The sequence below is a fragment of the Triticum aestivum genome, chromosome 5D (assembly GCF_018294505.1).
Source record: "Triticum aestivum cultivar Chinese Spring chromosome 5D, IWGSC CS RefSeq v2.1, whole genome shotgun sequence".
Lineage (NCBI taxonomy): Eukaryota > Viridiplantae > Streptophyta > Magnoliopsida > Poales > Poaceae > Triticum > Triticum aestivum.
In genome coordinates, this window is record NC_057808.1 from 72,927,423 (window position 1) to 72,939,391 (window position 11,969).

Below are 11,969 nucleotides of genomic sequence, written 5' to 3' on the forward strand. Positions count from 1 at the left end.
AATAGCATATAAATGCATATTAAACATCCTAGATAGATAATATAATAGCATGGAACAATCAAAAATTATAGATACGTTGGAGACGTATCAGCTACGTATTAGGTTGGTTCTAGATGATGTGTCAACTTCATATAGCCGGATGTTGGCTATACTATTAACCATGCTCTAAGTGTGGTGTGAGTCAGAAAATTTATTAAGTCATTAATTAATAATTAATGGATGCCTTAATTACTCAGCTGTTTTTGATTCTTTTGGATAGTGGGGCTATTATTGACTTCGACGTGGGGTTTGGGCCAAAGGCCTACTATTATACTTGGTCTTACCAACGCAAAGAACTTCAAAGAGTGCCCCAAAGTTTCTACCGGAGAGTCAAGACGAAAACGTGTGCCAACCCCTATGAAAGAACATGCGGTGCCCCCATGTTTGGTTTTGGTAATTGATGACAATCTCTATGGACTAATGGTTGCCTTGAGTTATATTTGAAGGATTTTTCCATAGGCATTTCTTGAAGTCCATGTGTTGGTTTCAAGGAGTTTATGTGGTAACCAAGGTGTTATTAAGGAATTATCCAAAGATTGGTCATGTGAGAGTTGAGCTTATTGCAAGCATGTCTTGAAGAAGAAGATTCTGTGATCATTCATGTTTACCTTCAACACATCATCCAAATGAAGAGAGTTGGAAAGAATCAAGGTTGATCAAGACTAAGTCAAGAGTGAATCAAGTTGATCAACACACAAAGCGCACAAGATGTACCGAGGGATCAAGCGATCCCATGGTATGGTAAGCATTGTCAATTACGCTTTGTGTACTAACCCATGGTCTTCGTGAGAGTTCTTTGTGGGGTTAGGTTGCGGTGTGCAAGTTCAAGTGAAGCGGGCAAGTTCAAGTAAAGCATCACGAAGAGATCAAATGCTTAAAGCCATTGTGGTGACAATGGACTTGTGAAGATGTGCGGAAGGGTGGCTCGCCCATAGTGGAGTATGGGGAGCAATCAACTAGTCTTCATCGAGCCAACGCAATCAAGAAAGGTGGTCCATCTTGAGGGACTCAAGATCGTCATCATCTAGCTCAAGTGGACCATGTGCAAGGCAAAGGTTTGCTCTTGATAGGTTTTCTATTTTACCGGTCTCATGATGGTAGTTGGGAGACCGGGTTATAGGATCGATTGCCGTACTATCAAGGGGGGCTCTCGATGAGTAGCTTGATCGTATCGTTCATAGAGAGCTCAAACCATTGCATCCTTGCATCATCTTTATTGGTTCTTGTTTGGTTCTTCTCTTTGTGAGTTTTGGAGCTTATGGTCATTTTGATGACAAGCTCGAGTTCATCGAAAAGGAGTTCACTCGCATCTTCTATGATGTTTTCGATGTTGGAGGTTATGCCGGTTCTTCTCGGTTGGAGGTTTCACTCCTCTATTTATTAGGCATACCTCCCCTGCCTCTTCTCACTATAACCAACAAGCTTGAGTTTTCTCATTTCGGAGCTCATTTGCAGAAGTTATGGCAGTTCTGGTCTTCCTTGGAGTGTACTTGTTTTCGTGGACTTGGCATAAGGTTGGCGCCAGCGGTAGTACCGGTGGACCGGAGCGGCAGTACCGCGTATCGCCACAAGCGGTAGTACCGCCGTCCCACAGCGGTAGTACCGCCTATGGCCATAAGCGGTAGTACGGCTCCGGTTCCGCGCTGGTACCGCCTCGACTAGAGATGTGGTTTTCTCATGTCGGGTTCAGCGGCAGTAGTAGCAGCAGTAGGAGCGGTAGTACCGCTCGTGTGCGGTAGTACCGCGGCTACCACTGCCTCTAGTACGGCTGGGCCAAGCGGCAGTACCGCTGCGGCTAACGGTAGTACCGCTGGCTCCAGCGGTAGTGCCGCTCATACGGCTCTGCCTCACCCTCTGTTTTGCTCCGCTCTCTATGTTCTACCGCCCGGGTGGTAGTACAGCTCCCCTGAGCGGTAGTACCGCTCGTGCGCGGACTGAGCACATAACGGTTGGATTCGGGAGCTCCTATAAATGGGGGTCTTCTTCCCCATTCAACCTTATCCTTTGAGCTCGTGTTCTTCCCCCATTGTTGACCTTCTTCGAGCTTGCTAACTCTCAATCCCTCCATGGATTCTTGCTAGTTTTTGAGGGAAAAGAGAGAGGAGATCTATATCGACATTTCCACCAATCACTTTCTCCTCTATGTGAGGGGAACCCCTTGGATCTAGATCTTGGAGTTCTTGGTGTTCTCCTTCTTGTTCTTCCTCTCATTTTCCTCCCTAGCATTAGTTGCTTCGGTGGGATTTGAGAGAGAAGGACTTGGGCACTCCGTGTGCCCTTGCCATTGCATTTGGTGCATCGGTTTGAGTTCTCCATGGTGATACGTGGAAGTTACAAGTTGAGAAGCTTATTACTCTTGGGTGCTTGGTGCCCTTGAGCTTGTTCCTCTTGGTTGCTTGGGCGCCCTAGACGGTTGTTGGTGTTCGGAGCTCAATCATTGTGTTGTAAAGCTCCAGGCAAGCGTCGGGGTCTCCAATTAGGTTGTGGAGATCGTCCCGAGCAATTTGACGGGTTCCGGTGACCGCCCCCAAGGGTTGCCATTTGTACGGGTTCGGTGACCGCCCTCAAGGGTCCCTTAGTGGATTCACGGCATCTTGCATTGTGCAAGGGCGTGAGGAGATTACGGTGGCCCTAGTGGCTTCTTGGGGAGCATTGTGCCTCCACACCGCTCCAAACGGAGATTAGCATCCGCAAGGGTGTGAACTTCGGGATACATCGTCGTCTCTACATGCCTCGGTTATCTCTTACCCGAGCCCTTTACTTATGCACTTTACTTTGTGATAGCCATATTGTTTCTTGTCATATATCTTGCTATCACTTAGTTGTTTACCTTGCTTAGCATAAGTTGTTGGTGCACATAGCACTACAAAAAAAATACACTTCCGTGATGATACGTGTTTGTCATAGTAGGTCGCGTTTTTTGTCATGCATGTACATCCATGACAAATTTATGACAGAATCAAGATAGTCATACCAGTGCTGTCGTAGAAGTGTTCCATGACATTGCCAAAATTATCATCACGGAAGTGTCCACTTCCATGATAATAAATCGCGCGTCACAGAAGTGCTTTCGTCAAGGGTGACCGACACGTGGCATCCACCGTAACGGAATGCCGTTAAGCTATCGGGTCGGGTTTTGGATCCGATAACCCATTAACAGCCGCGACCAATGGGGATTTTCCACGTGTAAAATCATCATTGGCTGGAGGAAACACGTGTCGGCTCATCGTTGGGACAGATGTCATCCACTCATTGGACAGAAGGCGCCTATGATACGTCGACACGTGGCACAGCCCATCAAGTTTAAATGGGCCAGCCCAACTAAAGGCCCACAAGATTTTGCGGACCATAATGGGTCGGCCCAGCTAAAGGCCCACGAGATTTTGCGGACCATAATGGGCTGGCCCAGCTAAAGGCCCACAAGATTTCGCGGGCCATAATGGGCCGGCCCAGGTAAAGGCCCACAAGTTTTTTGTGTGCCATAATGGGCCGGCCCAGGTAAAGGCCCACAAAATTCTTGCGGGTCATAATGGGCCGGCCCAGCTAAAGGCCCACGAGATTTCGCCAACACTAATGGGCCGGCCTAGCTGTAAGCCCACAAGATTTTGAGGACCCTAGTAGGCCGGCCCATTAACTGGCTGCCATGTTTTGGGCCAAATGCTGGCCCATATTTGATCCGGTCCATTAATGGCCTGCCACGTTCCGGGCCTAATAATGGCCCATATGAGATCCGGCCCGTTAAAAGCCTCCCACGTTCTGGGCCAAATCACGGCCCAGATCAGGTCCGGCCCTTTAAGAGGCTTTGGCCTCAATTATGGCCCATATCAGATTGGGCCCGTTAACTGGACGCTATGCTTTTGGGCCCACTTGCTAAAGGCCCATTTAGTAATTCGGCCTGATATTAGTTTCAGCCTGTTAAGGGCCCGTTTAACATTTCGGCCATATATTAATTTCGGCCTGTTAAAAGCCCATCATATAGTTGGGCTACGGCCCGGTTTGCATACGGCATGCTCGCAGCCGATATTTGATTGGGCCAAACAAGGACCGAGACAATTTTGGCCTGTTAAAAGCCCGTGATTTGATTCGCACAATCATGGGCCGGGGTCCATTTCGGGCTGCTGCCGGCCCATGAGCTGTTCGGCACGTTTCAGGCCCAACCTACTTCTCAGCCTCCTAAAAGCCCATTGAGTTTTCTTGCGAAAAGAGGGTCGGGGGTTACTCGGCCTATTAAAGGCCCGAATCTACTAGTGGGCCAGTTTGACAAGGCCCAAGATGCGGATCATACATCGTGATTGCATGACGGCCCGATTATGTACCGTAATTTTACGGTTTGGCCGGTTTACTGCGAAGACAGGATATATATACAGTAAAATAACTGCAGCATCGTGAATATGAAAAAACCTAGACTATACAATAAAGAAATTACGGCATATTACATCCACTGGGCATCAAAGTTCGCCACTATGATAATAAAGAACAAGCAGACAGTAGATTACATACACTGGGCATCAAAGATCGCCACCAGTGCAAATAAACATGTCGACAAAATAATATACAAAACCGACAGCACTTCAATAGAGTTCAATTAAGGTTAGCCCTGCTGGTGAGCTGCAGCGCAACCACCTGAGCAAGATGATGAGACTGCGCTTGTTCAACACTTATATCTTCCTCACTCTGAAAGATAAACAAGCAGACAGATGACATGTTTTGCACATAAAAGTATCAGTGCTGACAATTCATCACATTTCTTACTGACGAATAAAGTGACACAGTTTAAAATTGCATTAACACAATATGGTATTGTTCAGGTCAAGACATGGCAGGAAATGACATTGTGAAGGAGTTGGCAGCTTCACGACACCACTGGATTACAGATCAAGAACTCATAAGTATCAATGGTTAGTGTGTTCTCAATTTATCCCATTTCAGATTGGCAAATAAAGAGACGGTTTAAATAATAGTAGAATGATATGACATTGTTCATAGTTAAGACATTGCAGGATATGACATTGTGTTGTAGTGGGTAGGTTCACCACACCACTGGATTATGGATGAAGAACAGAAGCATACATGCAGTGCAAAAGAAGAGCACTTGCTCTGTATAGTTTAATTTACATGGTATGAAGAAGGAACTTGGTTGTACAACTGAAAACTTAAATTGAGAAGGACAAAATTTTGTTTATGAACTACATAATAAACTTTAAACATGCAATTTGATGCAAACACCAAAAATAAACAGTTGTTGCAGTCATGCCTAGCCAAATATACACAACAAAGTTTGAAGGCTTGAGAAGGACAAACTTACATTACTGGTGAAGACGGGCTCTATAAAGCCCTTGTCCATGCTGATGGGGGGGGGCAATTCAAGAAGTTTACCACAGAATCTTCTTCATAAGAATTGCCTTTATTCTACATTTTGTGAAGAGTAAATATAGATGTGATAATATACGAAAAAATGGAGAATATTTAAGATAAGATGAAGAGTGATGCTACATAACCAAGTAGCTATAAATGTATGTGCAGCGATACAGGCAAAAGGCACAGCCAAGAGCAATGCACAGCTAAACTTCTTCAGTACCAACCTTATGGTAAGAGTAAATATAGATCTGATGTGTAGAAAATGGAGGGCAAAGGAAAATAAGCTGCAGAGTGATGGTACATGAACAACTACCTGTCAATATAAGTACACTGATAAAGGACAGCATGTACTTACAAGAACAATGCAGAGCTAAAAAAATCATTGGCATTGGATATAGTGTACACTAATGTAACCATTCATACATATCAGATAATTTGGAGCGAACAATTGATAAGCAAGCTATCATGCATACTGTTGTCACATAATGAACAAGGTATGTATGCAAGTATAGTGATACAGGACAACAGGTACTAACAAGAGCAAAGCAGCGGGCAGCATATTTGCGATATCCTGTCGTTCTTTTCAAACCGGAATTCTTCTTCGAGCAGATTTCCTGCAAAAAGATCCGTAAGGCACATGCGGAAAAGTAGAAGTTCGAATTGTCATTTGATTTCATAGACAGTACCTCATCCTGGGAACGAGACCAGTGCATAACAAGGTTTTTCCATTCAATGTCTTCTAAATTTAGCACAGGAGACTTCACCGGAAATTCATTTATAGACTTGCCATCAAAGTGTGATTTCCTCAGGTAACACCGATACTGCTGCAATGCTTCCTTGAAAAGCACAAGCAAGCTTTGCTCGTCATGACTATCCAGATTGACCCTCGCCTAGTTACAACAATGTAATGTAAATCATTGATGTGTTCGATCAGCAGAAAACAGGAAAATAATAACCATGAATAATAGCACTGACATGTAAGTTGGACGGGAAGATGTGAAAATGGTGTTTGTCTTCACTATAATCTTCCCATGATGGGAATATATGCACGTAGTCCCTAACAACATTGAAAGCATTGTCTTTTAAACTGGGAATAAATGGAATGGGGTTCCAATCTGCAGGAATTGGCCGTCTCTGCAGTTGGGATAGGTCTTCGGCCGGTGGACTTGCTGTACTTTTTGCTGGAGTGGGATTTTTCTGTGGTACAGCTGGTGCTATGGCAAATGAAATCGGTATACCTTTTGCTGGAGTGCAGGTCCTGTGTGGTGGGGCTAGTGGTGTGGCCAGTGAAGTATGGGTATAGTCTGCTGGAGTCGGTCCTACGTTTAGTGTCACTGGTTGTACAACCAATATAAGTGGGGCGCTGTCTAATTTCTCCGGCACCACCACGTTTTTCAAGGACTTTGCTGGTGCTCCTTCAGGTTCGGCAATCACCCTCTTCCTTTTTTATGTCTGATGCACAAGAACAACATTTGAGTGGAAAAACATGGTAGGATGACAGATGGAATATGTATTGATAATGGATGGGCATGGTATCTCGAGTTATATGATGAGTAAACTAAGCAGATGGCGGTGCAACAAAGTAGAAGAAATGCAAGACAACATATGCAAGATACGCGCAATCAATAAAACCTTGCCAAATTAGAATAGGCACCTTGATGGGTGAACAGGACAGGCCATCTGCCTTTGACTCCTCGAGGTTAGAATAGTCATTAGGATGATATTCTGAACAAGAATCAACAGGTGGGGAGCATATGAGTTTCATTGCTTCCAGAATGGCACTCAATGCCTTGGTGCTAATTTTGTAAGTCATTGCAGTGTTCCACAATATTCTTCTGATGCGCGGATTCTGATATTCACTGTAATTGCGTATCATATCTGAGAACCATGAAAACATAAATAGTTGTGAGATTATCTTTGTAATGCAGATGATATTCTAATATAGGGCGCCCCTGTAAACACTTGTGTGCTATCACTGGATTCTGATGAGAGAGCTCATGTGTGTTGTAATATGGTGCGTGCATTTATATAATCTGGCACAAGTACACAAAAAAATAGGCTCCAGAAGTAAGGATAGTTGGCAGATGATAGGTTCATAATATACTATATAGAGAGTTTATTGACAAACCATGATAACAAGAGCACACAACAACTAGGCAGATCATAGTGTACATAACAGGGGTACACCATAACCACGATATATAAATCAGGAAAGTGGAACTCGCTTGAAAATACGGTGTTGTATTGCCGCTAGTAATTGAAAGCCTATCGATCACGTATAGGCCAGCTCTATCAGCTGTTGACTGCAGATGTCCCTGCGCCCCTTCCTGACAAGGAACATACTATACGTACTAAATACAGAATAAACAAAGAGGAACATGTTAAAGAACAGAAGAGGAAGCATATTCTTGAGGTTCCGCGTCATTGCATACAATGTTGGTTGCCCACTCATGATGAATCACAGCACCCAAAGAAATGCAATTCCATGATGTCTCTCTATATGTGGCAATTTTGAACAAGAGTCATTAGGATCATATTCTGAACAAGAATCAACAGGTGGGGAGCATATGAGTTTCATTGCATCCAGAATGGCACTCAATGCCTTGGTGCCAATTTTGTAAGTCATTGCAGTGTTTAGCTTCAAGAGTGGACTGCTGCTAGTGCGACACAAAGCAGCTACACAGATCATAGTGTAGATATAACGGGGAAAATCGTAAGCATCAGAGTAAAATCAGCAAAGTGGAACTTCACTGGAATATATGTGCTAGTATTGCCGGTATGGCTAGAAAGGCTTCGGATACCAGCTCTCTTCAAGTGAAGGTGCGGTACTATTAATATCAGTGTTACTCTAAAAGGCGACACAGCTCCCCACATTTCCTTGTTATTCTTATAGGATTCAAGTGGGCAGGTGACTACAAATCCTATTCCTATGTTTACAAGATCCTACAAATCAAAGAGGCTCAAAGTGTCCATCACAACCGACTGTATAGACCACTACACTGCAAAAGTCCCTGCTCATCTTCAGTACAAGGAACATACTGTACCACTATCATACTCCCTCCGTTCCAAAATATAAGTCTTGGTAGAGATTTCCACTATGGATCACATACAGATGTATCCAAATACATTTTAGAGTGTAGATTCACTCATTTTTCTCCATATGTAGTCCATGGTGGAATCTATACAAAGACTTGTATTTAGGAACGGAGAGAGTACATATTAAAGAAGAACGGAAGAGGAACATGGTAAAGAAGAGCAAGCAGATTTTGGATAATAAAATGTTGGTTGCGCAGTGCCCACACATGATGAACCAGAGCGCATTAAGAATGCAACTCCCAGCTGTCTCTCGACCATTTCAGGCGGTTGGATGAAGATCCTACATCTCCTAACCCATCTTCTTCCTCGTCTCTGATTCTTCCCATACAGAACACCGCACGGGCTGCCGGCCGGACCACCGGCCCCCGCCGCCTGTGTTCCTCCGCCACCCCCACCCCCGCCCCAAACCCCACCCGCGTCGTGTTTTCTTCATTCGGCGAGGCCCCACAGCCACCCGAGCGCCTTCGTTCGCACCGGCGAACTCCGGCGAGCTCTGAAAAATCGACTGACCCAATTTTGAAATTTAGTCTACTGTGATTTAACTAGTGTGGAATATAAAAGGGGAAAACCATAAGCATTGGGAGTATAGTGTTGAGCGTGCCATGGCGGATCTGAAGGTGCAAATCGGATAAAGGCAACTTCGCAACCAAGACAAGAAATCAGAGTAAAGCAGTGGCGATCTATTTTCGTGCTGCGATAAATAAGTTGAGCAGATACGAAAGAGTACCGCCTCTGGTGCGGCACCGTGTACACATCTGCTGAGAATTTGACAGTGTTGCGGTAGCGATGGCTGTCGGCGGCGTGGAAGCAGATCTAGGAGGGTAGACGGTGGCGGCGGGGCGTGGTGGACGAGACGGTCGTAGGAGTGGCGCCGGCAAGGTGGACGACGACGGGGATGAAGCGAGAGGACGGGATGCAAGGATCCCGGTCCGAAGCCGTGGATGAGAGAGGTCGATCTCTTGTAATGGACGGCGGCGTCGGGGTATCAGCTCCGGCATGGTGGAGGAGGATGGCGGTGGATGGGTGGCGGACGTCGGCGGACGGAGGAGGGTGGGGTGGAGAGGGTGTTTTGGCGCCCACGGAGTACGAATGGGGAAAAGGGAGGTAGAGAGGAAGGGGGGAACCATGTATTCAGGGCGCGCTTGTCTCAAATGCGAGGAAATTTACAAACTTAGCCCCCGTTTCAAATTTCTACTACATCACAGCAACATTAGTCGGTTGGGGATAGGACGGTAATCTCGCATACACCGAATATTTGCCGACGAGAGTTTGTTTTCGGCGCCCACCGTGTATGAATATGAATCGGGGAGGGAGTCGATTTCGGCCGAGGACACACTGTGTTTTGGCGCCCACCGTGTATGAATTTGGGTGAGAGGCGGTTACGTCACGTTTGCGTGAAATTACAAACCTACCCCTATCGCAGGGATAGGCAGTAGTGATTTCCATCTCGCAGATTTTGGTTTCGGGCGGTTACTGCGACTTTCCCCGCTTCGTTCACATTTTGCAGAGTGCACGTTTACCGTGCCAACTCAATTCGAATCCCGTTTGTATTCTATTTTTTTGGGCGGAATCCATTTTCAATTGGAATTACATTCTATATACATCATTTTTTATATACTTTCAAAAGCACAACACCATTTATACATAAATATGGATTACAAATGGCATGACCTCAGGTTCATAAGGTTGTATCCATCAATTTGGATTTTCAAATATTTGAAACCACTTTATGTTGGAATCCAATGTATGCATTCCTCGCTAACTGTCTCCAATTAATGTGTGTTTCATGCGGGTTTTTCTCTACTTCTCAAACATGTATAATGTGTTTCACACACGCAACATATAGTGTAATCCCGTTTAGACATTAATTGCATATAAACCATGCATTGTTTGTAATTGAAGAATCTATAGATCACCAATATTGATAAACTATATAACATTACACGTGTGCCCAAATTCAAATGAATATGCAGGTTTGATACACCAATTTGCGTTATGATATTATCGATGTCGTGATCTCCAGTTTAAATATTTGAATCCCCTTTAATCCAGATATTCGTCTCATATAGCTATCACTCATGCTTATATAGGATTATCTCTCTGGACCTATACGCGTTCATCGTCTCTCAGGTATCTCTCGTGCTACCTGTATGTCGACAGTGATCTTTCATCTTTGTAACACACTGACGGTACTCTCCCTCGACATTCATCACTCTATCTCTCTCTAAGTATATCTCGCTCCCTGCTATGTGTCTCTAACTATGATTCTCCATGTGGAATCTCTTTCCCTCATGCAAACACAAAACTTTGTCTCCCGGGGTCTCATTTCTCTCTACTATTCCCATGTGTGCCACTCGCACACCCCTCATACAGAGATGTCTTTCGCTCCTTAGATATGAGAACCTACGACTCTTCCTCTTCAATGTCTCTTTCTCACACACAAACACAAACTCTGTCTCCCAGGGTCTCATATTTCTCCATTGTTCTCTTGTATGTCGCTCACACACACCCTCTCTCCCTAGAGATATCTTGCGTTCCCTCGTATGTCTCTCTAGCTATCACTCTCGTTGTGAAATATCTTTCTCTCTCGCAGACACAAAACTCCGTCTCTCTGGATATCATTTCTCTATGATATATGTTTGTATGTGACTCACATGCACCCTCTCTCTATCTCTCTCACACCCACACACATAACCCAGCCTTCTGATCCACTCGACTCCTATCTCTAACGCACACTAGCTAGCATCTTTATCTTTCTATTTATCTGTTTCTCCATCAACCTTCTTTCTCGCCCTCACTCTTGATTCCTATCACGCACACAACATATGTTTCTCTCTACATGCAGTCAAGTGCCCTCTCACACACATATAGAACTTCACCCTTTGAACCACCCGACGGTCATCTCCAACACCCAAACTAGCGGATGTCCCTCTAGCTAGCATCTCCATCTCTGTATCTATCTGTAGTTTCTCCGTCAACATTTCTTTCTCGCACGGAGTCTTGCTTCCTATCACCCACACTATATATGTCTCTCCATACATATGCATTTATAGGTTGGTCTCTTTTGCACAATCGTTGCGCCTCACTCCCTCTGCTCGCCATAGATGCATGCTCCAGCCCACGCCACTATCTCTTAAAGACAAAAACACATGCTCAATTGTTGGGCCTTCTTCCCTGCATTCTCACATGCATGCATATTGTCATACCGATCCGTCTCTCCCATGTCGTTGATCTTATGACTTATGTCTTCTTTCTTTTATCTCGATCATGCGCGCGCACACACACACACATCCCACGTATACATGTATACCTCTCACACATGCACGTTCAAGGTCTCTATGTCTCCATACGTAGTTAATTACCCTCAATCCTAACGCCACATCGAATCGTTCTCCTCTTTTGTGCACATAACTTCCGCCTGGATGGGTAAAACACACACTCACACTTAACAATCTCCTTCTAGCTACCCCCCCCCC